The sequence below is a fragment of the Cyrtonyx montezumae genome, unplaced genomic scaffold, assembly GCF_038088225.1.
Source record: "Cyrtonyx montezumae isolate F1298 unplaced genomic scaffold, pur_monq_1.0 scaffold_17, whole genome shotgun sequence".
In the NCBI taxonomy this organism is placed as follows: Eukaryota; Metazoa; Chordata; class Aves; order Galliformes; family Odontophoridae; genus Cyrtonyx; species Cyrtonyx montezumae.
This window is the reverse complement of record NW_027071903.1, coordinates 3,654,743-3,679,821: the sequence shown is the minus strand read 5'-3', so window position 1 is coordinate 3,679,821 and position 25,079 is coordinate 3,654,743.

Here is a 25,079-nt window from a genome sequence, read left to right as displayed (position 1 = left end):
TTACCCAGCATGGCTGCGGGATCTTAGTCCTTGGAGCTATTCAGAACAGTTCTGAGCAACCTGCTTTTATTAATGCTACTTTGAGTAGGGGTTTGGACTAAACAAGCACTAGAGGTCCCTTCTGAACTCTATTCTTCTATCCTTTGTTTAAATTGCAATAAAGTTGAACAAACTTTTCTAGGTATAAAATATTAGTAGTCTTGGTGCTTTAGGTAGTGATCTGTAACAATTTTTGTCTCCACCTCGGGAGGTCCAGTGTTATTCTCAACTGTGATCAGTAGGTATCCATAGTTCATATAGAAGTCTTTCATGGAACTTGTGTGGGTTTTTTTGTTTTTTTTTCCTGGGAGGATCAATTTTATCAGTGATCCAGTCAGATACAGATATAAGCTTCTCTAAGCGTTACAACCTAGGGATGGTAATCAGTCTCACTTGAGGCTACCCTGTGGGCAAACTGGAAGTCAGTGTTGCCAGCATAAAATTAACGTGGCTGCAATTACTTGTGAGTATATTCGGATAACACATGTGAAAAGGATGTCCAATCTGACCTCCCCTCCCACATCCCACCTCTGTGTAGTATATCATAGAATAGGAATAACAAAAGGCCATGTCTGGTATGCACCAACTGTGCCATCAAACGCTCTCTAAACATTTATATTCTTCTCCATAATGCACAAGTGTAGCAGGACCTCCAGCCTATGCCTAATCTAGTAATCTAGCAGTCTGATTTCAGAGTATCTCAGTCTATAAACTGTCTTTCTCAATGAGGTGATTTATAATGACAGCTATGCTCTTTAGTAGAGAGACCACTTGACAGAAAGAATTACTCTCTAGAGGGTGGACAGTGTTCTCTCTGCTCTCCTGGGGCATTCCCAGCCTACAAGCAGAGTTGAGTTTGTGACAGAAAGGAATGTGGTTACACTGCAATACTTTCATCTTCTGAGCTATCATCCTATAATATAAATATTGAGGGATGTGTTGCTGGTGCTTGGAACAGAAGGAAAATCAAAGGTCTTGTTATGTGTTTTGTTTTTGTTGGTTGGTTTGTTTGTTTAATTAATGAGATATCTGAGTAACATACAGCTGTTTTCCAATAGTTAAAAAAAAAAAAAAGAGAGAAATGCTAAGGCTAAATGCCAAATCAAAATTAGTAACAAATTCCCTGAAGCACAATCTTACTCTTTCAGGTCTTTGTCACTTAAGAGAAAAACAGATATGGACAAAGACAGCACCCTTCAGATCTTTAGGAAACCAATGAAAAAATACAGTATGATTTTATAGGATGGAGATATTCCAACTCAATTTATCAGCATGTATGCTTGGTGATCTAGTAAGAAACTAATTCCTGCCTTTTTTCCCTTTAATTCTGACTCTCAAACCACATCTGCTTCTCCATCTATGTGCAAACAACTTCTATTGAGATTAATTGTGAATAATTCTGAAGGCCCAGAACATAATACAGCCCTTAATTCTGCCATTTTTCATGTACACCATAGCTTGAAGTTCTATTTATTTCCATCGTGAAAATTCTGAAGCTGCAGCATTCTGCCCTCATGCACTGTCTCTCCCAGGGATCTCATTTTTGACTGCTGCCTTGAGTTTTCAGACAATGTGTGATTTCTCTTTGAAGCAGGTAGAGTTTCAAGGCTTTTTTTGTTAAGAAAGCACACTTTTTATCAGGGCCCAAAGGACACACAGATTTTGTGATGTATTCTTTCTTCCAGATCCAGTGAGTGAATAGAGATGAATTTACTGTTGGTTCCTGAATATTAAGTATTGGTGTGGAGGAACCTTCTGCAGTTTTCTACCTTGACAGCTAACTTCCAAGGAGCCCATTTTTGTAACAGGAAATGCTTCCTAGTCACACTGTCTTGGACAGCAGTGTAACTAGAGGCATCTTATGTCCAGCTGGATCCATCATCCAGTACTGTACCACTGGACAAGACCTGTCTGCTCAATACATTAGACTTTCAGGCCAGTCCTGTTTCAGTAGCACATCTCAGTGATCGTTTTCTACTGTATTACTTTGGAGAGCTAAAAGGCAGTTATCCTTGTGTTGCTTGATAAATCATTTTATCCAAGATACTATTAATAATAAGCTGAAGTCAAACTTAATTGAGTATATTCCCAGTTGGGTGTCTGTTAAAGATAAAAGGTTAAAGCAAGGCATAGAGGACATTTTCATTTTGTATGTGAGAGAATTCTACAGGTTATCTACAGTCCTTTTTCCTTTCTGTCTTTTTGTGTCATTAGATTTCAAAGTGAACGAGCCAAGTTTGGTTCTCAAATGGACAGTGTTGGAAGGTTTTTAGTTTATTGCACAGCTTATTCTACTTCAAAATTTTTGTGAAGAGTTTTTGTCTGGTTTTTTTCCTAGCTATGTGAAGCTGAGCTGACTAGACAGTTCATTAAATTACTCTGAAAGAGTGAGGTTTTGTGGTCAGCTCCCAGATGTCTGTGAGTCTCCCATGTGACAAGTATTCAGTATATTTCTTCTTGATGATATGTTTGTATTCTTGTGACTTTTTTAAAAGCTGTTGCAGAAGTCATTCATCAGTGATGTTTTGTAGCATCTGAATAAAGCACAGACGTTTTAATCCCTGTCGTAAGGATATAGGCAAAAAAGTTTAATCAACATGCAGAAGAACACAAGGGAAATCAGTACCAAAACCTGAAAGGTAACCTTGACTTTAGTCTGAAGGCCTCATACTTTGGAATCTCTCTCTTGTAATTATGAAGAAAGAAAACACAAAAGACACTAAATTCTTCCCGAGGGTTATTAGAAGTAAACCACATTCTGAATAAAACTAGTTAAGTGAGTACTAGGATTTAGGAGGTTTTTTTGTTTGTTTTTGTTTTTTGGGGTTTTTTTCTAAATCAGCATCCTTTTGCATATCTTATTATACATATATCCCTAAATCTTTACAAGAAATTATTAGGAAAGTTCTCTGCTAAACAATTCCAGGATACTGAAGCCAGTAAAAATTTTCATCCTTCCATAGCAGAAAGGAGTCAAAGTATCATTACATGTGAAGTAAATGATAGAGGTTTTCATCCTCTTCACCTGGTTAAATCTGAATATAATGTTAGCTTTATGAGCAAGAATATGGCTAGTGGCTCCAGACACTGATGATACATTTATTTCAAGTCACAAGAGCCAAGAAACTGCAAGTCCAAAACCCCAGTGGGATGTTCTTTCATCCTAACTACTTGCACAGTGTCTCTCTTTAGATACTAGTGACCTTGGGTCTCCCAATGGGGCCTTTCTAGCTGACAGCAGCAAGCCATATAGTTTATATAAAAAATTGTAGTAAAAAAATGGGGCTGGCTTTGAAGAATGCACATACTTTTTCCTTTTTTTTAAAAGCTCAGGACCTTTAAAACTTGTGCAACTTTTTTTTTAATCTTTTGTAAATAGAAAGTGATTGTTTTCAAGATAAATTGACAGAAACTGATACATTAGTGACAAACTTCAATGGACAACAAACTTTGAGAAAACAAAAACAAATTGGCACTGATGACATAATACTTAACTGACTTCAGTGCTGTGTGAGTCATGTAATATAATTGCTTTGCCACATTTAACCTTGACAATTTAAAAGACTTAAAATCTTGGTTAAAGTGAAACTTTAATCTAAGGGGAAAATATAAGAACAAACTAATTCAAATTCATTGTATATACTGTTGGCTGCATGATGTTTTTTTTCAGGTGTTTTTTTTTTTTTTTTTGTAGCAGAATCTCTATCAAAAATATTTCTCGTGGGGAAAAAAATAAGAAAGCTGATTGTTTCCTAGCAGAGCATAAAAGAGAGATTGCTGTGTTTTTCTATTAGAACCACTAAAACAGTTTGCTCAGAGGACAGTAAATTTTGTTCATGCTGTGTGGACATCTTGAACCAGATGACAAGTCCAACAGCTTGGATTCTCTGGAAGGTGAGATTTCAGTAGTTCCAAATGAAAATGAAAAAGCAAGATTGAGGGACACTGAAATGAAAGCCACTTGGATGAGTGACAAACACAAATCAATCAACTTTATTATGCCCTGTTTCTCATATAGAAATGGGCAAGGAAGGCAGGGTGCATGACAGGTATATCCAAAAATGTCAACAAATCTACTGCCTTCAGCTTTTCTGTGTTACCACCCAATGCAAACATTGCCAGTGAAGGGATGGCATGTCTGCCTCACTTGTGGAACATTCTGGGAAAGCAAAGGCATTACCTGGCACAGTTTGCTTTATTTTAATCTGATTTTGCCATATGGTGGCATTTTCATTTTGTATTTACGTACAGCACTTGTTGTCTCTGGTGCCATCCAGGCTCCTACTTGAGAATTATGGTTGGTGAAGAGAAGACTGGAAATAGGAAAGAAGGTGGGAATGATTGGCAGTGATATCAATTGGGTACTGAATGAAGTGCCTTGGCAGCCGTATGGGATGAATGATGGGGCTAAGGAGACTCAGATGAAAAGGTGCAAGGAAAGCAGTGAGTGGTAACATTTTGTTCGAGAAACACGGAGAAATGAGCAAGAGAGGGAGGGTAGTAAAAAGTCTAGATAAGTACGGCAGTAAAGTCTGACAAAATGGTAGTGGAGGTTACAGAGATGGATGTGCCAAGAGGTATATAAACTATCAGATGGAAGAGAAAGGATGAGTAAAACAGCCAAGTGTCAACTGAAGTTCAGCCCAGCTGTGGGTTTTATATGGAATTTAGCAGAACTTCTGATTTTGAGGGAGAGGAAAAACTCCACATTACTGTGGCTCCTCAAAGTTGGCTAACTCTTTAAAGATCCATACATGAACTGATTTTTAAAGAGGAAAATTATAAATATCAGTATCAGATACAGAAGTAGCAATCAGTTCTTACTATATACCTATTCTGTGTAAGGCCAACAGGAACATGGGAAACAAAAGAGTTACAACTCGAGCGATCATGTAAGGTGTAGGTTTCTCACGTCTGCATGGTTCTTAGCTAGTAAAAGTAATAGATAGTAAAATTCCTTAGATAGTAAAATTCCTGTGTCTGCTTCCCTCTGAACTGGGCATCTATATCTTGAGTCAGAACTGTATTCAAACCAACATGAGCCAGACATAAAATTCCCAGAAACAAAAGTATCCTGTGAGATCCTTAACTTTAAGGTAGTAGGAACTTCATGAAAAGTATTAGGCTTCATAAACTTTTCTCTAATTTGTGCAGGTCTTCTACACATGACTGGAAACATTCTACAGCTATTTAATGTGTTGAATTAATCTGGATAATTTGACGATTTCCTTTGGCAGTAGATACTGAGTTATATTCTGGATTTAGATCAGATTGTTCCTGCCATTAGGCAGGGAACAGTTCTTTATACAAGAACATGGTGGGGTTTTTTGTTTTGTTTTTTTTAGTCCTTTTCTGTTGTGTCACAGATGTGTCCTTTGTAGTCCTCCTACTGTTTCATTTCAGACTTAGGTACAAAACAAGCAATAAATCTGCTGAGTTTCAGCCAGTGCAGTGAATTTCATTTTATAATACTGTACTGTCATTTCGTAGTTGCAACGCTATAACAGTGGAATGTTCCATAAAATTAAATACTCCATTATCTACCATCACTTCTCTTTTTAAAACAGACAAAAAAAACCCTCCCTTTATACTAAATGATAGTATAAATCACATCTTAAACCTAATTCAAGAATGCCTGTTTGTTCTTCTTTGATTCTAAATAAATCTCTACATTTAAATACTCCATAAAAGGCTTTGGCTTTTCTCTTCTGCTTAGCATACAGACTCAGATAGCCCTGTATCTTTTTCTTATGTGATGAATCGGCAGGCCCTTCACAACAAAAGATCTTCTCAAGCAGCAGGGACAATCCTTTAAGTTGAGAAACAGTATATCAATAAAGGTCAGTGTGACAATGTGATTTATTGAAATGCTGTGCTGCTCCTAGCAGTTAGTGTTTTATATTATATGATACACGGCAGGTATTTTTATTTGTATTTAGGTTCCCCACTGAAAACTTGTTCAACCTGTTTTATTATTTATTGTTGCCTTTTAGAGATGAAAGAAACCAATTTATTCAGCTTTCATAACGATTCCTAACAGGTACAAAGAAGTTAAGAACTAACAGAAAAAATCAATTGGTTAATAAAATACTTAATTGACTAAATGCTTCTTCCGAGAGGCCTTGAATGCAGACTGTGCAGAACCAAAGGAGGTTGGTTTAATTAAAATAGGATCTCACTGCATAAAAGCATTCTCTGCTGATAAGGTTTTCAAATTTGAGTGTGCTTGTTCCTGTTTTTTGTTTTTTTTATAGTTTACAAATGCAGCACATCCAGGTACCGTGATTAGACCTTTTCATGATTTTTTTTGTCCTTTTTTCTCCATTTTCCTTTTATGGTCATGACATATGGCAAAATTAAAATGAAAGCGTACCTAAACATAGAATGATCTGTCAACGTGTTCAGATTCCAAAAGACTTAAGATAAATGTATATGTCATTGCTGAATCTTCTAATCATCTCATTCTGTTGGACTGTCCGATGTCTTTTCAAATGGGACTGATTGTGCCATTGCTTATGAAATTCTGGATCCTGAAAAAGGTAAACGGAGGTGGAAAATCATTTCTCTTAACCACTTCTGAAATCCTAGCAGATGAGTTTCTGAAATTGTGTTCAGCTCAGTAATGCTAGGTGCTGAATGTCTACAGTTCACTGTAATGTAACTAATCATTACTCTACAGGACTGCCTAAATACCTGAGCTCCTGGTATGTGTAACTTAAGTTATAAGCACATTTTAAACAGAGGTGTTAAAGAGACAGACACCATTAAAAACAAAAAACAGACTGACTACCATTAGGTATGTTTCTAGGGAACAAACATTATGCTACAGCTCCATAATTCAGTTTTCTAATGTCCAAAAAATTTTGTATTTGCTGTTGAATCCAGTAGGAAGATAAGGGACGTAAGGCTAGGGCACATAATATAGTGCAAGATCCTTCCCTTGGCTAACCCTGGCCATTTCCACTCTCTAGCATCAGCAGTCTGCTCACTTGGAAAACTGAGTCAAATTTATCTGTGATAAGTGTTAGGTGGTCAGACCAAGCTTCAAGGGGAAAAGGGCATGATGAGGAATGTAAGTCTGAAGATATGGGGCTAATGAAATTAAGTGATATTCCAGTAATATATACATAGGCAGTGCCACAAGAGGATTACTGACTGTATAATGAGGTTTTTTTGGTGGTGATTGAAGGAAAAATTCAAAACTATATTTGTATCAGGACATACATAAACAGTATATGTTTTTTCATCTTTGTATTCCAATCCTGTTTTCCCCTCCATGGTATTGTAGCCCATTCTTTCATGCAGTTTTTCCTGTATCCTTTCAGATTTCCTGCAGTAACAGTTGCTTTCTTTGTAGGAAAAATGGAGTGCTTCGGGTATTCCAATTAATTTCCTATATTGTCACTGAAGTAAAATAGCTATCGAGGGCAAATATCCTTTATTCCGTCACAAAGACAATGTCTGCTTTTAGGTCACAGTTCTCTGGCTGGGTTACAAATAGCATTTCTCATCTTGTCCACTACCTCCCTATGTTTACTAAGGTTTCTGTAGTTTGCATAGTCTGACAACAAGCTCTACAATTAACTGAAAACATTTTGGAAATCCTGTGATTTAAAAAATGCTGGTTTTGCTGATTTCATTTAATGTTTAGTTTGCCTGTCTCTCGACAAGTACAACATGTTGATAAAGGACACTGTATGAGCAGCAAGACTTTCTCACTGACCTTCACTGTTGGCTCATATTGACATTCAGGCAGGAGAGATATTCAAACAGTTAAGGTTAAAAGAAAGGCAACTTTGATTAACAGTGAAGTAGTGCATCGAAATTCCAAATTATGTAGGAGTCTGTTCAGGTTACTATTTGTCTTGTTTGTTTTTAATTTTAGTTTCAATGTCAATGCAAGATTTTAACTCTCTGGTTACAGTTCTTTATCCATACTATTCTCTAATGCAATTGTGATACAATCCTCCATTTATTAAGAGCCAAGTTAAGAAAACACCGATGTGTTATTCAGGATATTACCTTCGCTTGCAGTTTAAGCCAATGTCATGGCTTGGGAGCTGCTTTGAGGAGAAGTTATATATTTGCTTCTGCTATGAGGGGCCCTTTCAGTATTGAAAGGTGAAGTAAACGCTAGTGTTAGATCATCAGCAAAGCTCCTGAGTCAGAGCACTTCATTTGTACAGCCATAAATGTGGCTTTATGCTAAAATGTCAGACTTTGCATTGTAATGGCTGAAGGCTGAGCATAGTTTCCACCTGCTGTGGGAGTGGTGAATGGTGGCAGAGGAGCAGATAGTGCAGCTTGGGAAGTTACTTCTAAAACCATTGTAGGAGGATTTGTTAGAGCTTGAGTATCTAGCCATTCAGCTCTGTGATAGCCACCATTGTAGCACCTAATGCTTTTGTGGGTTGTGGTTCTTTAACAGTGACAAGAAGTCAATACTAATTTTCATTTTATTGCTCTGAAAAGTACAGTGAAAAACGGCTGTTAAAAGAATTTCTAAGGAGATCCATTCAAATCTTTCCTTATGAAAATTGAAATCATGACAGGCTCAGTTGGACATAGTGCTTTGTTGCAGTTAAGCTTCTCTGGCCCCAAAACTGAAACAGTACTAAGCCTGAGATGTTAAACACAAAAATCTTTTTCTTTTTCCAGTGGCTTCATTGTCCATAAAATACATGCACCTACATTCCAGCATGTTACTGGAACGATTGCTTCTACCTTGTAGAATTTTGATTCCAAATAAACAGCTTAAGATTTCGTGTTGGATAATTGGACTCTGCCTGCATTTTAAACAAAAAATCCTGGTCCTTTTGTAAACTGCTTGAGTTGGGAGACACGCAGAGCTTTAGCTGAAAGAAATGCATTAATCCTTTTAAGTTTGATAAAAGGTTCTTTCATACTATATTGTATAGTTTCCTGCTGTGGGACCACATTTGTGTAGAATTTCCATTTGTGGGAAAAGAAAGGAGCAGACTCTTTAATGGCTCGAAGGAAAGACTGGTAACGGGAAATAATACAAACTTGAACTTAAGATTGAACACAATTCAGGGGAGGTTTATTACATTAATTGGAGTTAATGGACATGGTCTGTCCCTTTTCTTTGAACTCCCTCAGTGTGCTCCTAGGAACTGTAGGTGATCACCTTTTCTTTGAGGCCAGCATTGTAGCAAGTCCAAAACTAATCTGTGCAAGGATATGCAAGGCCCCGTTTTCCCTATTTTGCTGCTGCATTTACTACAGGTGTTAGTCCAGTATCTGATGATGACAGTGTAAGACATCACAATAATCCACTGCCAAGTAAATGAAATAAATAACTGGTATCATGTGTTTAAAACCCCCCACTGGCCTGGATTTATTTTGGCAGCACTGATATTTTGTTATTATGACCAGACTAGTGCTGGATGGTGCTCTACAACATATCATTCAATAGCATTGTCTTACTGTATCCCACACATCAATAATGACTAGTGTCAAATGGCTTACACTGCAGCTGTCCATTGATTGGGTATTATTAGCTTTTTTTATTTCTCTATCTTGTTTTATTTCATACTTTTAACAGCCCAGTGGAATAAAGTACTCTGACCTTCTCTTTGCACAAGGGATTGTGTGTGGAGCAGCTACAGTAAGAAGGGTACAGATCTAGGACTTCTACCTAGAAATCTGTGCTGTGTATTGTGCTTGCATCTCAGTCCAAACTCTGTTTTTGGAATTCAGTTTGACTATTACAAGTTCACAATTTATGCTCTTAATTTAGCTAAAATGAACAACAAACTTGTTGTAGCGCAACCAGGACATGAGGTTTCCTTCTTCCAATGCTCATTTCCTTTTGAGTTGTTTAACAGTAGGCAGTGCATAAAGGATAGTCCATAGGAATTGGTCCTGACCGTAAGGTCCAATCAGTCAGTAAGTAAGCCAGTAATTTCTGGGGATGAATTTATTGATGAAATCTGATTTCTTCGAATACTGCAGAAAGCTCAAATGTCTTTTATCTCCAAGTGCTTTAGAATCAGTGCCTTCAACCAAAGAATTTTTAATTTTATTTTTTATAGAAATAGTAATAAATTCATGTGAGCTGCTGGGTAAAATGTAGAAATAGTATGCAGAAGAAAACCTCGACATTTAAATAAGGTTAGTGTTTGAGAAAAGTGATTTTACAGTCTATAATGACAATGTTAAGAGTTTAAAACTGTAAAGAGCCCTGCAAGTGGATCTCGCCAAATATACATTTCAGTCTTTTCCAGATATCCTCAGATGATCTATAAGTAAATTAAAGTCTTTATTCCATTCTGAAGTAAAATTGCATGGAAAGACTTCCAGGGTGTCTCATCATACATTAAAAACCAATAAAGCAGGAATATTCATGGAGGCTATTCTATGAACACCTTCAGCTCATCAGAAATCCATGAAATCCACCTAACGCAGGCATGCTCTTTTGCTGTTATGAGAAACATCAATTTTGTACAGATATTAATCAAACCAACTTACATTTTTGGGGTGTTAAATTCAGCATTTAACATCCCCAGTAAATGTCGTCCTTGGAGGTGATATCAACAGACTGCTGGCCTTATCATTTCAATTGCAATGTTCTAGCTAGAGCTAGTTGGAACATATTCCCTTTATATATTTTCAGTGACTTCGGCAAAATAAAATTAAAAAATATGCATGAAAAGGTCCATTTTTGTCAAAACGTGATCCATCAGGGAACCTGAATGAATTTCCAAAGCAATAAGCTAGCCTGGTATTTAAAGGATTTTTTTTATTATTTAAACCTTCGGGGATATACATTTTTGCACCATTCATTGAACTGCAGGTGCAATTTATTTAATAGGCACACATTTTACCAGGCAACTTATGCCACCAGAAAAGGATTTCAAGCCTCAGCCAAGTGGAAAATATATCCCACGGTATGTGTGTTGCCTAGTAAAACTTGGAGATTTAAATTGTGAAGATACAAGCTGACTGTGAAAGCACCTTCCGTTAATATAAAACTATGCAGTTCTAAAATGGTGCTGACAACCCCCACAAACCCTTAAATAGCCATTTCCAAGCTGGCAGATCTAAATTGCAGGCAAACAAAGTAATCACTCAAGGAATTCTTTACAAATTTAAACAGTTCCTTGTTACTTTGTATGCTGGAGTTTCACAAACAGTTCCAGAGTCTCAGAAGCCGTTTTTCTATCTGATTTTTGTATGAGATTCTTTTCCTGTGCAAGTATGTACTCTGTTACTAGTAAAAGTAAAATGTTGATAGATAATGCCAAGCACAAACAAGAAACCTGTGTTTTAAGAAGCTAGCTTAAAGCATACCATGTGCTAGTATTTTTCTTATATATAAATAAAATGAAGAGTTCCTTGTTTTTATCACTTCTGGCTCCACTGTCGCTCTGAATGGCGCCTTCACCGGGATGTATTTGTGCAAAAGACCAGGTCAAGGTTAGTGCACCATGTGAGACACGGTGCTCACAGAGTGCTGGGGTTTGTGCTGCCTCTCCACAAAGGATGGCAGAGAGTCCCTCTTCAAAATGGAAGGGGTTTCCCCTGAGTGAAAGAACCCTTGCAGAAGCTTATTCAACCGTGGACTTAGTGCTATTTGTAAATCTGCCTTAAACTGTCTTGCAAATCTGCAAGAAAATAATGGTAATGTCATGATGACTTTCCATTTTAATAATCTCTTGCATTCCTGGCTGCTTTGGAAAGAATATTTGTCAGAAGTCTCACCTTGCCAAAAGATGAAAAACAGGAAAAAGAGGAAATAGTAAAGGCATTTTATGGCACTGCCTTCAGCTTTATTTTTTGAAAGGATTCTTTTTGCAATTTATGTCTGTTGGAGTTAGGAGTGTGTTTTAATTCCACCCTTGAGATGTGGTGCAAGTAGTGATGATAGCAAATATTCATCTCTGGCAAACATTTCAATGAATTGAGGGACTGACAATTTATTAAAACTAATTTTCAAAGTCACATCCAAATCTCTACCCATTCATTCAACAAAAAATGTAGTAGTTTAAGATAAGTACCGATACAAAAAGCCTTTTAGTATTATTGCTGTTTTCGCTGGGGGACACCATAATGAAACAAATGGATTTTTAAAGATGTGCATTACAAAGAGTGCAGTAGTATTGGTAGAATAGCCTAAAAATAAATGTTTTATTGTTTGGCAAATTGCAGTTCTGACAAAGATTAACAGTTAAGGAACGGTTTAGTAAATGAATAATACTAACTGCATCTCCTGATCTCTTTTGAATAGCTTTCTAATGTGGTAGAACAAGATTTTGTAATGGGGTTCAAGGAAATGCTGTCTCTTCATCTGGAATTTAGCCTATCTGTACTGAAGATGATTCTGTAGGTATATGGGTTGTTCCTATTTGATCTAGGATCTCTGTGGATGACCTAAGCAGCAATAAAGTGCTCAGGACAAGAATATTGTTCAATGTATGTATCAAGAGCCTCACAAAGGTTTCAGAATGCTGGCTGCCATTGCTAAGATATGGTTGGCCCTCAGACTCTGGAGTTTAAAACTGTCTCAGGTACATATTTATATAAATAACATTTCAGTACATTTTGCTCTATGTTACAATACAGGGAAGACTGTCAAACATTAGAGAAGCTATATGCTTGGAAGGGTTTTTCAGTGGAGATCATGTGCTGGGAAGAAATTTGTTTTATTGCTGCATTGCTTTACTGGAAGAGCCAGTAGTTAAAAATCTGTCATCAGTTTGGAAGGGACAGAAATATGCTTCTGTGAGTAGTTAGTTCTCCATTTGATGCTTGAAGAGCCATTTTAAACATTTTTGGACAACAATGCTTATAGAAATCCATGCACATGATAGTAATAGTGATGATAAATTGGTATGAGAACAGTTTTTCTTGTATTGTGATACATTTTTATATAAATTGAGATATAATGTGACATGATCTATTTGGCCATCTTTATTCAAAGATGAGTATGGCAATGGAAAAATGAGATACTGAAAATGTGTAAGGAAAGATAAAACAGTGAGAAGTTTCTGATAACCATACAATTTCTCATCCATGATGGCAAACCTGAGTATATAAACTTTTCTTTAGCAGCTGAGGCATAAGTGCTCTGACTAATAATAACAGGAGTCCAAAATCTCCTTTACCAGAAGTCACGTAATCCAGAATACTGGATCTGATGGACCTGCTCCACATTGCATGCATTTACAGAATTACTATTTGAAAAGCCACAACCTGAACATTACCATCTTAAGCCACTAATCTCCATTTCAAAACCTCCTAGTCAAACAGCGGGCAGTCATCAATATAACAACTGTGTGTCTATTTCTATTTGACACTCAACAGGGTTATTTTTTGTTTTGTTTTGTTTTTTCATCAAATGCATTTAAACTATGGGTATATTGTTATGGTGGTTGTTGCTGTCAAGCAGGACAAGAGGAAATGGTTTTAAGTTGAGGGAGGGAAGATTTAGGTTGGATGTCAGGGGGAAGTTCTTTATTATGAGTGGTGCTGGAACAGGCTGCCCAGAGAGATGGTGGATGCCTTATCCCTGGAGGTGTTCAATGCCAGATTGGATGAGGCCCTGGATAACCTGGTCTAGTATTAAATGGGGAGATTGGTGGACCTGCTTGTGACAGGGGAGTTGGAGATTCATGATCCTTGAGGTTTCTTCCAACCCTGGCTATTCTGTGATTCTGCCATTTTGGCAACTGAGATGTATGGCAGTGTCTCATCTCAAATGAGATCAAAAGAACCATCTCCTTAATCTCGTCTCTTACCTTTCAAAAGGTGTACATGTACCTACCTCTTTTTTTTTTTTAAGTGGATGTTTTTTCTGGGAATATAATTATCATGTCACTGAACTCTCCTTGGTGCAACACTTGAACTTACAGTGCATCACATGAGATAACTTAGTGTCACCAGAGAGATTGAGGATGTGTTGTATGACATTTGAAATCGAGAAACTTGAAGATGCATGACTGTTTTTTTTTTATTTTCCTTTGGAAAAAGAAACAAAAATTAATGTGTAAGAAACAAATATTTTCTTGCACAGTGAGGACACATCTGGTTTTAATGTGGGCTGCTGGCCAGACAGCAACTACTAGCTGAGATTTATAGCTGCACTTTAATTTCCTTGAGTAGCATGCACACAGATTTTCTTGTATGAGCACAGATTCTGTTCCTGTGGGGAACTATGGTTTAGTTAATTGGGCATGACTTTTGGAGTCAAGAGAGCTGGTCTTAGTTCTGATTCTGAGACTTAAGATTCTGAGACTTAAATATCTCTCTGGGAAAAGATCTTTGTTTGAGTGTCTAAACTGGAGGTAGTGGTGAAGTTCTTTATCTATACACGAGCAATTAAAGTATTACTGTCAAATAACTGTATTGAGTAATTTCAGTGTAGATGCATCTTTCTCTGAATATAGCTAATTATTATCCTAGTGTCAGGCTGTGTTTCTTCTTTTATGTTCATGGGCTCTGTCATTATCTCTAGCTCTATTTGAAGGTTCTGACTCAGCTTCTATTAAACTCCATTTTCAAGCAGATTCATAGAGTAAACCTTGTAATACTTGGAAAATATTCTGGTCTTAACTGGGATTTGGAGAGCTTGGCAGATACATTTTCCTCTACAGCAGAGTATAGTATTATGGCCAGTGACACACAGGTACTGCACTGGGAAGTGTTGCTTTCTTGAATGGTGAAACAGTTGCGATACCACAAAGAAACACTGCAGGAGTTTTATTGTCTATTTAACTGCAGAGATTAATGTGTTCAAATGCCACTAGTCATAAAAAGACTAGATGCAAAACAGAAAAAAAAATCATTAGAACAGAAATAAATATTCAGAGGGAATTTTACTTCAAAGGAAGTATTTAAAAAGTTAACAAATTTTATGCCAGAATAAAGGATGAAGTGTAAAAAGAAGATAGGAGAAAATTTTCATCCCCCTTGTGGCTAATGTTTTTAAGAAGATTGTTTGTTCAAATCCTATTTCATTTTCCTCTATCTTATGAATGAGATTTTGCTATAGGTCACACACAGTGAATGGTACTTAGAGCCTGAGAAATGAGAAAATCAAAGACATAATCACTTACTAGACTGTTTTAGTAACATATCTCATTTGACTGTGTGTTCTTCTTGCATTCAGCATTGTTTTGAGCTTAGTCTGGATTTTGGAAAGAGCTCGTTGGCTTCTTCAGGGTTTCCTTCTGCCCACATAATATTTTTCACAGTAAAGAAATCCAGTGTATTACTGTTGACCATAGTATGTAAACAGTCTTGTTAAGAAATTATGACTTTAATGAGTACCAAGTATATTCACTTTCATCCTGACTGTGCTGTAGAGAAAGAATATCTCAAATTTTCATCTTTGCAAGGCTATTTCAAATCTGAAACAACAATATATGGCTTAACCAGCAATGCTTTGCCACTTGATGCATGTCAGTTCCCTTTTGGACTCTGCTAGAAGAATTCAGTAACAAGCAAGATGGTTCTCAGTATCTCTGCTAGAAACAGTCAGAACTGGCTGATTAATTCTCCTGCTTTGATGTTATTCTAATATGTACTTTTAAATAATTAGGCCTATTTAAACATTTTTCTAGTCTTGTTAGAAAAAAATAAGAATTGATTTTTCTCTTACCGATGTGTCAGAAAGTTGTCTGCCTTCTATGTAAGACAGATTGTCACATACCTACATGCTCAGTGATGAAGACACTACCGAATGATCCACTGCCAAAATTAATATTGCTGTTACGCTAATTGACTCAATCATAAATGTTGTTGTTTTTTTTGCAGAGATTTAGCATGCTTCTGCGTGACTCAAACCATTCCTGACTCTACATTGCAAAAAGCTTGTATATACAGCAACTTTTTTTTGCTTTAAAATCTAGCTTTCCAGGAATGTAATCCAGTATTTGGATCATAGGTGCTATAATTTCCGAATTGAAAATGAAAAATGAAAATTTCTTAATTGAAAATGAAGTTGAATTGGAATAAATGGCATTGTCAACTCCACAATTCTTAAGTAAGTTTAATGCTCACTACTGCCATTGGTATTCAATATCACTAGATATTTTACCTTGAATAATTACTGATGGACATTGATTTTGTCTTTGCTCTTCACTGCACAGCAAAATTAATGTGAAAGTCAGAGTCAAATGAGTCCCAGTGGTGTCCTCCTCTCTGCTGAGTACATTTCAGATACTGAAGAACCAGCAACCAGCTCAAACCTAGGGTATCTTGTATTGCAACAATTAATGGATATGAATAGTTCTCACAGGGGGGATTCAGGTTACCTTTGTATCAACTTTAGAGGTTAGACTCCTGAAACAGACAGAGAGGTTAATGTATGGTACTTCATGAACAGATTTATTCTCATCTTTAAATTCATTTAAATACTGTACTCCTACTATGAATCTGAGTTACTTGTGAAGTATTAACAAGTGCTGACTCTGAAGTTAAGGGTCAAAAAAAATGTAATGTATTAAAAGTCCTGTTTTTTCGAATATTAACAGTGGTGTTTGGCAAAGCCGTACCTCCTCTACTTTTTCCTCTTGAATCTACAATGTCTGGCGCTTTTAGACTTCATTTAGGTCATAATCACATCATACAGTACAAAATCCACTGTGGCTGTGAGGCCAAGGTTAGCCATGTGAATACTGCAGCTAAACGCATTATGAAAAATAAATGTGTAACTGAGAAAAGCATTTGGTTAACAGTTTTAAGCCGTGGTATGGATGTACACTATGGGACAAATCTCTGCTTTCCTTCTCTGCTGTAGAGGTGGATAGATTGGAATTACATCAACTGCAAGAGGTTTCCTGAGAGCAGACCAAAATGCCTTAGGGGAATCAAAGAACAGCAATCCTTTGCAGAACTCCTTGCATCTGCTTTGTAAAGAGCACCTGTTGTCAGATGCTAATAAATATTCAGGGATAGGTACAAAGGGGTGCATGTGTGCAAAGCAGCCACTCTGCCTCATGTCTACAAAGATTCTCCAGGGAGAGGTAAAAGTAGACAGGCTCCTTAGAACTGGTTCTCGGTATTGCCAGCTACAACAGGTCAGAAATTATAAATCAGCTCCCCAAAGATTGTGAGATTTAGAAAGAAGAAAGAGAATGTTTTTAGATTTCTGCTCTCCTCTGCTTTGTCAGCATATCAAAGTATGTGGTAATTTCAACCTGAACAATTGATTTTTCAGGGCATACCAACGTGCATACAAAAAGATATTTCAGAAACAGCTAAGCATTCTGACTTTCACAGTCCTCAAACCGAAACATAGATTAGGAAGAGAAGCTGCTTGGGCCTGGGGAAAAAAAAAAAAAAAAAAGGAAACAAGACAAAAAAAAAAGTGAAGAGTAGAGAAGAAAGGATATGAGGTTCCAGTACTGCAGCTCTTGCAGTAGGTAGTCTATGATTCTGCTCTTCCTGGCTTCATGGTGCTCAGAAATTTTCTTTGCTACTATCAAAGGAGCGGTCTGTACACAAAAGCAATGGCTCAGGATGGAGCAAAGACTCTTGTAAGGACTTTTGTCCAGCACAGGAGGCAGCCTTCGTTGTGAGCAAGAAGCCTCTTTTACAGGAAAAAACTCAATTCAGTGAAAGAACCCAGCAATGTTTTCAGCTCAGGCGCTTTTTTTGTAGCCTTGATTAAAGAATTTATTGAAATCCTGGTCCTAGGAGATTAGTGCACTTCAGTGTGAGATTATCAAGACCTGCTCCTGCAGAAAACATCCTGCCTGCAGAAAGTACAGTGAGCATTAAAAAGAATGCATGGGATATAAACTCTGTTTTCAAACTTGACTTGTTCTTGAAAACCCCCTACTAATATGAGGAGACAGGATATTTCTGTCACTGAACTCTGCCTACTGGATGCACAGAGGTGGGAGAGCTCAGCATAGCACCATGCCCAGCTTTCAAAGTTTCATTGATTCTCTTTTTTTTGTAAGTTTTCTAACTTCCCTACAAGTAAATGATTGGAAAGTTAGTGATATGTGCAAAGAACATTTTTTCAATTAGTGATGCCCATTAGCTAAATGAGTATGAAGGGCTGATATTTTTTCCCCCTGAATTAGCAGGTACACATATGGAATTTGGGTTATAAATCATTACTTAATAATTTACTAGAAAATAAATGACATAAAAGATAATTAGAGATTTGTACCACTTGCCTTCACCTTAATTATGAATGAGGGATATTTGGCATTGTCTGCAGGACTGTTAAATTTTGTTACATTGAGATGGGTCTGGAAAAGGAAGATACAGCAAAGTCATTTTATGAAAGAATATAGCTTCTGGCAGAGTGGTCTTAGTACATCATTGCAGGAGAGGTATCCAACAGTTATGATCTTAAAATCTAAATGCATTGTGCTGGAACAAGAATGGGAACAGGTTTGTTTTGCTATTTCAGTAATGACCTATTGCCTGGCTCTCAGAAACACATATGCCAGCCAATTTCATTGGAACAAAATTAATATTATATCTCTATGCTGTAATAATAGTTAATTTTGGCATGGCAGAAACAGTTGGATATGCTTTCCTGTTTTAGGATTTGCTGGAGATACCTGAAGATGTAGTGTGTACTAATCATTTAAATTCACAAAGGATTTGAGTCATATCATTAAAAAAAAGTGTGAAACAACTTTTTTTTCCTTGCTTAAGCTTTGCTATCTTTAAGACAGGGAACATACTTTCAGCCTTATTATGTTCCCTTTGATGCTGTTAAGCAGCCTGATAAAAATTATTTTTGCATAAGTGACGTTGTATAAATGCATTAGAGTTATCATTACACTTTCTCTACTGTTGATCACTACTCCTTCTGGAGGAGGGAATACACAGAATACATATCATCAAATTCTACAAACTTGTTGTACCCCAGCAAGCTCTAATGATGGCATGAGTTCACTGATGACTTTCTGATAGAAGAAAATAGAGCAGCCTTCATCCTGTATTACCATTCAAAACCCAAGCAACCCTACCTCCTCCAACAATTATTGAGTACAAAGGAGTACAGGTGTCAGTAATCTGTCTGGGTGCTAGTAGGATCTCCAGCTGTGCTGGTCCAGTTTATATAAACTAATGTAGGTATGCTGTACACTTAAAGTCCAAAATTTAACATAATGCATAATCTAGAATGGGCAGAAAAAAGATTTTGATTCATCTGCTGTAGTCCCTATACTTTCTATAGCTAATATGTGTGAAATGTAGAAAAATGTGCTCTTTCTGTATAGGTCTTTGTTCACTAACACACTGCCTGCTTTCTTTAGTTTGAGAGACTGAATAGTCAGCACTGCTCCTCCAGCTTTGCACACTTATGGCCATGCTCCTCCAGTTGTGCAGTTCTTGACAAACAGCCAACTTCAAAAAAGTGTCAATCATTTCAGATATAGACTTCTTCAGTGAAGTGTTGGAACTTTGAAGTGAACCCAGTTAGTTGGGAGATGCTGGGAGATGTGAGGAAGGGGTACACTGGGCTGACTTTCGCTCTTATTACATTAGAAATGGGCCACTGAGCTCTAATTTATCTGCAGTTTTCCTAAGAACTTTGGATTAAACTCTGACAGGCTGTTTTAGAGTGTATTTGCCTGGAAAAAAGACAAGCCTGGCCATAATCTTTAGAGATTCAGATGAGCCTTTTTGCTGGCTGAAGATGAAGAATTTTCTTCTCAGATTTGGGCACTGTGAAGGCAGTTTGGTGCCCAGCATGAACCAGGATCAGTCACTACTTTAATGGCATCATGCTGGATGGAGAATAGTGGTACTGTGCACAAGTTCTTTAAAACACGTTATTTTCATCAGTCTTTGATTTCATTTGATTCATTCATCCTGATGTTTATTTTATTTATTTATTAGTTGAACTGTGATTTCTAGTCTTCATTGAGACAGAGCAGTCAGACCTGGGTGAGGAGAAAGATACAAAAGCAAAAAACACAAGCGGTCTGTCAGCGACATTGTAGCAGTTGCTAGAGTATCCCTTGATGGTTTTACAAAGGTGTCAAGAGTAGTGGCAGGATTGAGCCATGGCTGTTCTGCTTGTCATGGCAGATAGAGTTCTTAGAAGTGATAGAAATGATAGATCTGCTTATCATGCTATCTGATATCCTAACAGGGACTGTGAATAATCCCTAGCTTTTGCCATTAATTGAAGAAATAACTTCCTGTATTTATAAATACTGTTACCCATCAGAGCACAAGTGAATATTTTACTGTTGTGAAGGAATAAGCTGTAAGCCCAACTTTTATTGTAAGATATGGATATACTAAAAATAAATAAATAAATAAATAAATAAAGGACAATTGTCTGCCAAGGCAGACAACAGTAATATTGACAAGCATCAGACAGTAAAGTTCCAGCTCTGTTTTAATTGCAGCTAAAAAATAATACTTATATATTTCTCAGTGAGTGAACTTGCAAGCAATTTTTATAGCAGTTGAGAAGCATGGTACTAGAATGCTACAAGGAACTCACCTCCTGGCAAGATACAGGTCTCAATTTAGGCAAGGTGCTTAAGAGTGCAGACTAATTTTAAGTATGCTAGTAGTCTCACTTTTTTCAGTTGCTGATTACTATGAAGCACATGCTTAAGTAACTTGCAGGATTAAGGTTTCAAGGGAGTTCAAGAATTTTTTTTTAAATCTCAGTTACAGTCTCAAACTTTAATGTTCTTTTTCAAATCCAACTAGATTTATGATCATTTTGAAGTTTTTTTTCTCTCATTGCAAGTGAAATATCAAAGTGATAAAAATATATCTTTTTGAAAGAGACCTGGGCAAACATAGTCTTTTTGAGATGTAGATTGAATGTATGATCTTGCTTCTTCCACTTGCAGCCCCCTGGCTCCCAGAAGGCATTGCAGGTTCATACGAGTTCTTAATCTGCTTTTGGGTTTTCCCTATGTCACGTGGCTTTCACTGATTCACGGAGGCACAGGCAGATTTCAGGTCTTTGTCCTTTTCTTTTATCAGATCAGACTCCTACTATGTAAATAGTGACTGTTTCGTTCTAACTTTTGTTCTTCTGACTTCTTGGTATTGATTTCCACAAAACAAGAGCTGAAAAACCCTGTTCATTTGCACGTCTGCAGTCAGCGTTTACTTACTGCACTTGTGTGTACATGTGTATATGCGTATAAATTTGTCAGTAAATAATTGGAAAAGTTAGCATAAGAGTATTCATGGATTTCAAGGGTCAGTCTCACAACCTTGCTGGCTAACTCAATCACTGTATTTAATCTTATCTCTTAAGTCATTTTTTGTTGTTTATTTTTTGTGATGAAAATGTAAGGAAACAACAGACAGAGCTCTTGAAACTCATCAGTGTAGAACTTCTCCTTTACTTTACCTAACAGGAAAAAAGACTACCAGGAGGTTAAAATGCTGTCAGTAGCATTCATGAAGTAACATCCTGATTTCTCTGAATCACAGCGTTGTAATCAATCAATTCACATGCATCTTGGCTGTGTGTATATATACTGGTCACATGTCCACTCTGAAGCAGCCTTTTTCATGGCTTCAGCTATGCACACTAACACCAGACGGCTTCAGCTCTTCCAGCGAAGTCCTCACGTCTATGATCTGTAGTGCTGCTGCCAGGCATTAGAGAAGATCATTTACCATATGGGTATGTTACTCTGCCCTTGATCTAGTCCTTTCCTTTCACAGGTGCCTGCGGTTTACAGTGCTTCTGGGCAGAGCCCAGGGTGAAATGTAAGAGCAAAGGCAAGGACATAAAGCTATGTTAGAGAAAACAAAGCTCATAAGGAGTTAATGTGTCTCAAACTTTATTCAAGAGAATAAAGAAAATATCTATTTCAAGTTTGCTTTTTTGTCCACTGGTGTCAATTTTGCCTTCAAGATGACATACGAGGTTTAAGTACATCCTGCTAGCAAAGCACTGTGCAATGTGGATTGAACTGAAGTATGAAATAGTCAAGGTGAGAAATACACTCCTCATTTCAACTTGGCAATAACTGGTAAATATTTAACATGACTTTTCCAAAGCAGGCAATTTACCTTGCAACAAAAGTAGAAATGGCTTCTTACTTCCTTAGCCACAGGATTAGATAAAGATGATCTGTGCTTTTTAGTTGTCTGAAAAAAGAGCTCTGATAGCTTAGGTGATGGTCAGTACAGGTGTGATTGTAGAGATCTTGTTTGCCTTGGTGTGTGAGCCCTTATTTTCAGTTTTAATGTCTGTACGCATACCTTGCTTGTGTTTCCTTTGTACCAACTATATACATGTATGCCTAGCTTTAGATGTAGGTCTCAGAATCTATGTCAGTAAATGTTCTAGGAGTGTTCAGCATAAAAGTTTTCCCTTGGAGGAAGGCATGTGCTTGCTGGTAGGATAAGAGACACTTAGATGTGAGACCTGTGTCTCACAGTGATGAGCCAGATTGCAATTCCCTCACTGGTACTGATGAGCAATTATTTGTGTGAATAACGCTATTATCTAAGGATCCAAAGCATACTGATGTTACATCTCTAAGTATGGCATGCACCACCTGTAGGTTTCCTCTGAGGCTTCACAGATTCATGTCCTTTCTGTATCCTCAATCTGCTAGAGGCTTCTTTAGTACTTCTAGTTAAGTTCATTAACACCATTGTCCAGGTGGTCCTGGACTGACTTACTATCTTGGACTCTGTTCATTGTGCTATTTCTTTAGGAAAGTGTAGTAGCAGTCTTTGTCACCCCAGCCTTAAAACTTCCATGTTTCTTCATTTCCTCTTATCTTGAATTTATCCCAAATTTATCATCTCCTTCCCTTGCGTTACATGACTCTTGCATTTCCTATTTACACCTGCTGCTAGTTTGATTCTCGTTATACAAGGTATTTAAAATAATAAAGGTAGAAAAATGATCTCTAGAATCAGTATGGTGTTCTGGAAAGGGCTAGGTATGTTGTTGTGCAGTATTCTCTGTAAATCATTTCTTCCTGATTTTTCTTCTATTTTGCTTTCCTGTTGTTCTTTTCTGTGCTGCTTCTTTCTTTTTTTTTCCTTTGTGTCCTCTGTCTTTGATACAATATGAAATATAATAACATCCCCACTGTTTCTGACATAAAATAATAAGATGGGACATTAGTTAGTGTGGCAGACAGTCTTCAGATTCTCCTTCAGCAAGCTAATACCTTGTGTTCCTGACAGTAACCTACAGAAGCAGCTGGAGCATATGTTCATATGTGTAACAACCAGCCTTCCTTTTATGTTCCCTTCAGCACTGTGCATTTGCAACAAGTAATAAAAGGAGGATGAGAAAACCCATTCTGTAAGATTTGAAGTGTTGAAACACAACAGCAGTATCTATCTGATTTGCCATAAGTAAGAAAGGGCTGCCAAAAAGACCAGGACAGAAAACGATCTATGCAATGATTTTTCCATTTCTGCTTTGCTAAAAAGGATGCACAGTTACTGCTTAGTCTTAGCTTATGATCTCTTGCCAGTACCAGCTGATTTTCTGAAATGGAGGATAAGAGATGCTGACAGCTGTGCCCTGTACAGAAACTGCCAAACTGCAGCACAGTCTTGTCAGGCTGCCATGTGGCTTTAGGCCAGGCAAGATACTGATGACACGTATAATGAGATACTAAAAGAACTAGCATGTATCATAGATTCTAAGGAGAACTGGCAGAGCATAGGGATGGCCTCATGTTCCTAAACACTGTATAGTGTAGTACTAGAAGGCTAGATCTTTATTATAACTACATTTCTGGGTCTGAAAGGGATAAGAGCGTGAAATGTAGTACCCCAGGTAAAATGAAAGGAACACTGAGTTACACCAGTGTAATCATGATTCAGTGACACCCAGCTACGATTTGTGAGTAGGGAAAATTGGCTGTGGAAAAGACAAGCTGTGGAGGGAACAAAGTGAAAGGTACAGGGACATGGCAAAACAGCAGAAGCAGACTCAAGACACAGGAGTTAAACCAAAGGGAAAACAAATTGTTGTTCTGCAGTAGATCTTGCCACCTGACTTAAAATAACCAGTGCCACAAGAAAGAGTGAAGCAGAATGTGTCTAGCCCATAAGGAAGAATGAAAATCTTGCAAATGCTAACCATGTCTGTAGTGATATCATTTATATATATATTAAAAAAAAAAAGCTCAGTTTTCTGTTTATATTCAATCTACATCGAGCCAACTGTATTTGTAGTTAGCCTAACTTGGAATCATATACTGTGGCCAGAAGGAAAGAAAGGTTTTAACTACTACTACCCTTGCTTTGTTGATAGTCAGACCTCCCCCATCTCACTCTGAAATGTCTTTTGATGACAAATGTCAGTATGTCAGGATTCTGAGACAATATGCTTCATTTTATACCCTGGCTGTTTGGGTCTTCACTCTTAGGATTCTCCTGCAATATGCTTCCCTGGAGTGTTTTACTTTCTTACTGTCTCTTCAAGTCTGGATTCCTGCCTAGTTTCAGAAATTTATCTCTGAAACTTTACCATCTCCTGAGAGACCTACAAGAACTGTACATGTACTACCAGTGTTGTAACCCCTGTGGTACAAGAGACCGAATTGGCTGTACTACAGCTCCTAGAAGAAGGGGAAAAATGGAAATTCTGGCTATATACTCATTGACAGGGGACAAGAAGCCTTGGCAATGCTACTCAATCCAATGGGAGATTCTCATGAAAGAAAAACTCATTAATTATAACTGAGTTTCTCTGAACTGGAAAGAGGCTTAAATACCATGGATTTCTTTCTAGTTTGGCACATATGCAAAAAAAATATTACAAAATTAATCCAAATCTCATGTCTCTTGTAATGTTTTTATCATTTTTGCTTCAAATATCCATCCTGCATCTGGTAGGAGGAAACAGATACAGAAAGTGAGCTAGATTTTCTATTCTGTAGAGAACCCAGCTTTTTTTCTCCCCCTCTTCTCCATCTTGGTCTAGATATCTTCAGAAAGCTTTGACTGAACTACTGAAAATGCCATATTTGTAATGAATGTGAGCAAAGACATTTCATTTCTGTATGATCTTTCTTTTATCCTGAATAGGAGTCGCATGATTTTCATTCTGTGGGTAGAGCATGTCATCTTATTTCTCTGTT